We start from the raw sequence: 5,000 nt of genomic DNA on the forward strand, positions 1-5,000 counted from the left end.
ACGCCACACCGCCAGCCGGCTGTGCACGCTACCGAGAAAGTACCGGTATGCGAACCGCCAGGCGACGGGCGCGCATCGCACGTTTAAGGAGACGCGGCCGGCCACACAGGCGACCACGACACTCCCACGTCTCCGAAGCGGGACAAACGCCGCGCGCTTCAGTATACGTAGCCGACCCTCAGCCAGACGTGGCCCGGGAACGGAATCCATGGACCGCAATGTGCGTTCGAAACGTCGATGTTCATGTGTCCTGCAGTTCACATGTCGACGCGCAATTTGCTGCGTTCTTCATCGACCCACGAGCCGAGTGATCCACCGTCCTGGGTGATCTTTTCCTTTTCAGTCTCCCACTGTCTCTTTCAAGACAGTAGCATTTGCGGGACTGAGGCGTCTGACGGCCCCTGTTCCACTATTTTTTTTTGTGTCCAACGGCCTCACAGCCGATGGGCGTCGTACGGCTCCACACCGGAGCGGACAGGCACTCGGGCGAACGTCATTCAAAACCGGCGCCAGGCGCCAGGTACCGCAGGCCAGCCGCTCCAGAGCTTCAGCGCTCGTACCACACAACAACAACAACAACACTTCCGCTAGTTTTGAGAGGCACGCGTGGTTCCGCACGCGGCGCACGGCCACTGCCGTACAGGTAGCGTGTTGCGCGACACGACACGCACATCGAAAGACATGCAGTCTAGTCGGTAATGATCCTTCCGCAGGTTCACCTACGGAAACCTTGTTACGACTTTTACTTCCTCTAAATGATCAAGTTTGGTCATCTTTCCGGTAGCATCGGCAACGACAGAGTCGATGCCGCGTACCAGTCCGAAGACCTCACTAAATCATTCAATCGGTAGTAGCGACGGGCGGTGTGTACAAAGGGCAGGGACGTAATCAACGCGAGCTTATGACTCGCGCTTACTGGGAATTCCTCGTTCATGGGGAACAATTGCAAGCCCCAATCCCTAGCACGAAGGAGGTTCAGCGGGTTACCCCGACCTTTCGGCCTAGGAAGACACGCTGATTCCTTCAGTGTAGCGCGCGTGCGGCCCAGAACATCTAAGGGCATCACAGACCTGTTATTGCTCAATCTCGTGCGGCTAGAAGCCGCCTGTCCCTCTAAGAAGAAAAGTAATCGCTGACAGCACGAAGGATGTCACGCGACTAGTTAGCAGGCTAGAGTCTCGTTCGTTATCGGAATTAACCAGACAAATCGCTCCACCAACTAAGAACGGCCATGCACCACCACCCACCGAATCAAGAAAGAGCTATCAATCTGTCAATCCTTCCGGTGTCCGGGCCTGGTGAGGTTTCCCGTGTTGAGTCAAATTAAGCCGCAGGCTCCACTCCTGGTGGTGCCCTTCCGTCAATTCCTTTAAGTTTCAGCTTTGCAACCATACTTCCCCCGGAACCCAAAAGCTTTGGTTTCCCGGAGGCTGCCCGCCGAGTCATCGGAGGAACTGCGGCGGATCGCTGGCTGGCATCGTTTATGGTTAGAACTAGGGCGGTATCTGATCGCCTTCGAACCTCTAACTTTCGTTCTTGATTAATGAAAACATACTTGGCAAATGCTTTCGCTTCTGTTCGTCTTGCGACGATCCAAGAATTTCACCTCTAACGTCGCAATACGAATGCCCCCGCCTGTCCCTATTAATCATTACCTCGGGTTCCGAAAACCAACAAAATAGAACCGAGGTCCTATTCCATTATTCCATGCACACAGTATTCAGGCGGGCTTGCCTGCTTTAAGCACTCTAATTTGTTCAAAGTAAACGTGCCGGCCCACCGAGACACTCAACAAAGAGCACCCTGGTAGGATTTAAACGGGGTCCGCCTCGGGACGCGAAAGCACCCCTTCGGCTCGCCCCACCGGCAGGACGTCCCACGATACATGCCAGTTAAACACCGACGGGCGGTGAACCAACAGCGTGGGACACAAATCCAACTACGAGCTTTTTAACCGCAACAACTTTAATATACGCTATTGGAGCTGGAATTACCGCGGCTGCTGGCACCAGACTTGCCCTCCAATAGATACTCGTTAAAGGATTTAAAGTGTACTCATTCCGATTACGGGGCCTCGGATGAGTCCCGTATCGTTATTTTTCGTCACTACCTCCCCGTGCCGGGAGTGGGTAATTTGCGCGCCTGCTGCCTTCCTTGGATGTGGTAGCCGTTTCTCAGGCTCCCTCTCCGGAATCGAACCCTGATTCCCCGTTACCCGTTACAACCATGGTAGGCGCAGAACCTACCATCGACAGTTGATAAGGCAGACATTTGAAAGATGCGTCGCCGGTACGAGGACCGTGCGATCAGCCCAAAGTTATTCAGAGTCACCAAGGCAAACGGACCAGACAAGCCAATCCGATTGGTTTTGATCTAATAAAAGCGTCCCTTCCATCTCTGGTCGGGACTCTGTTTGCATGTATTAGCTCTAGAATTACCACAGTTATCCAAGTAACGTGGGTACGATCTAAGGAACCATAACTGATTTAATGAGCCATTCGCGGTTTCACCTTAATGCGGCTTGTACTGAGACATGCATGGCTTAATCTTTGAGACAAGCATATGACTACTGGCAGGATCAACCAGGGAGCTGCGTCAACTAGAGCTGAGCAGCCGGCCGCCCGGGAGTGTGTCCCGGGGGCCCGCGCGAACACGCAAGCGTCCGCTCAATTATTCTGCAAACAGGAGGAGGCCGAGCTCCCCTGCACGATACACCTCGAAACCCTCTCAGGTCCCGGCGGCGCGCAGCGCCGTCCTAGGTACTTGGTCGGTTTCGAGAGAGGCGCAATCGCCCGGAGTTAGGCGAGTAGACGGTTTTAGTGAGAACACCCTTGCTCCCAACTGAGCTTGCCGCTGCCGACAGAGGCCCGGGAGCGTGCTGTCGTGGCATTGCCGGCGGGAGACAACACGCGCCACCTATGGTGACCGGCAGCTCCAACGCCAGCGCCACACAAGGGCAAAGCCCCACTTGGGTGCAGAAGCGAACTCTCCCAGCACAGCGCACGCGCCAACACGTCCGCACAACTGCGATACAAACCACCTGCGAGAACCGCTGGGGCGACCGAGCAGCAGACGGCGTCGCGGCGCCGAGTGCCAGGCGGCGGCGCATCCTCAACGCACACAGTCCTCAATCAGACCAGCACACTGCAGATGTCCACCGCGCTTCGCACCGGGCTCGGCTGAACCAACTTTGGCCGCCAGGCGCCGCGTGCAGGGTGCGCCGCAGCGTAGCTGCGCCGCCTGCCGGGCCCGTCGGCTGGCGCTCCTGCCACTCGGCGCCCCCCACCAGCCGCCTGTTGCGCGTGCGCCCACGCAGCGCGCGGCCAACACGCCGGGCGGCCCCCCTTCACCGGCCGGGAACAGTCCCACCAAGCCACCGCCGCGTATCGCTTCATACCCCGGGCCTAGTCACGTGTGTGGATGTGGCGGGTACCGCTGAAACAACCGGTTAATAGCTGTACCGATCGTCGCCATCACAGATTCACCTCCAGCGTGAACAACCGCTCAACAACGGATTTCCAGTTCATTTGCGTATCTTGGGCAGTAAACGTAGATGTCCACCTACATTTGCGAATTCAACAATTCTTGCATGCCAGGATGTCATGTGTCACGACACGCTACATCAGACCACATACACACTGCGACATGTGCAGAAGAGAACACGTGGAAGGTGGCCCGCGCACGTATGCGATGTCCCTTCCGCGATCCACTGTCAACCGGCATCTGCGGCATGTCCCAGATATGGAACGCGGTCCACCAGGGTAGCACTTTGTGTGAGGCAATACGACAAAGTCGGAATACAAGCGTCACTACATCAGACGGCTCACGCTGACCTGACCTGACCTGACTCACCGCACCACCACCCCCAGCGACCCAGGGTGACATACAATGCGTTCGTACGTTCCTCCCACACGCCTCTACGGCGTACCACAGTGCAACCTAGCTGTTATTGGGAGACGAGACAAGTAGCATCGAGCACAACATATGGAAATTGAGATTCGACACCGTTGGGCACAGCCAGCGTACGGTCACACGTATCACACTACTTCACTCTGTACGTAACTACCGATGATCGGTACAGCGTGTGGGTTACGCGTACGACATCAGCGGACAATGGACACAGACCATACCACGACGTACACTGAGGGCGTCGACATCTGAATGCAACTGAACAGCTGCGAGGCTCATTTAACACTCAAACGCCAGACCGACCAGCTTGAGAGGACAGAGACACAAAGAGAGGGGAGGGGGGGGGGCCGATATAGTCCTATTGCAGTACAATTGACAGTGGATAGCGGGAATATGTGGAAAGTAAGCAACACTTGCAAGACATCTACATGAGGATAACAACGACACCAGAGATTCCGAGCAGTGAACTATGTTAGGCAAAGGGACAACGTGGGTTAGGTTAAGGGACAACGTGGGTTAGGTTAAGGGACAACGTGGGTTAGGTTAAGGGACAACGTGGGTTAGGTTAAGGGACAACGTGGGTTACGTTAAGGGACAACGTGGGTTACGTTAAGGGACAACGTGGGTTACGTTAAGGGACAACGTGGGTTACGTTAAGGGACAACGTGGGTTACGTTAAGGGACAACGTGGGTTACGTTAAGGGACAACGTGGGTTACGTTAAGGGACAACGTGGGTTAGGTTAAGGGACAACGTGGGTTACGTTAAGGGACAACGTGGGTTACGTTAAGGGACAACGTGGGTTACGTTAAGGGACAACGTGGGTTACGTTAAGGGACAACGTGGGTTACGTTAAGGGACAACGTGGGTTACGTTAAGGGACAACGTGGGTTACGTTAAGGGACAACTTGAGTTACGTTAAGGGACAACTTGAGTTACGTTAAGGGACAACTTGAGTTACGTTAAGGGACAACTTGAGTTACGTTAAGGGACAACTTGAGTTACGTTAAGGGACAACTTGAGTTACGTTAAGGGACAACTTGAGTTACGTTAAGGGACAACTTGAGTTACGTTAAGGGACAACTTGAGTTA

At 54.9% G+C, this 5,000-nt stretch overlaps 2 non-coding genes across 2 annotated transcripts; both read right to left on the reverse strand.

Annotated features, from left to right (window-relative positions):
* Positions 1-172: 172 nt before the first annotated feature.
* LOC126322873 (5.8S ribosomal RNA) lies at positions 173-327 on the reverse strand. The gene has a single exon (XR_007559279.1). It is a non-coding gene; the product is annotated as a 5.8S ribosomal RNA (ribosomal RNA).
* Positions 328-696: 369 nt separating this feature from the next.
* On the reverse strand, positions 697-2,589 carry LOC126322918 (small subunit ribosomal RNA). Its single transcript, XR_007559316.1, has one exon. It is a non-coding gene; the product is annotated as a small subunit ribosomal RNA (ribosomal RNA).
* Positions 2,590-5,000: the final 2,411 nt, after the last annotated feature.

This window comes from Schistocerca gregaria, unplaced genomic scaffold, assembly GCF_023897955.1.
Source record: "Schistocerca gregaria isolate iqSchGreg1 unplaced genomic scaffold, iqSchGreg1.2 ptg000846l, whole genome shotgun sequence".
Lineage (NCBI taxonomy): Eukaryota > Metazoa > Arthropoda > Insecta > Orthoptera > Acrididae > Schistocerca > Schistocerca gregaria.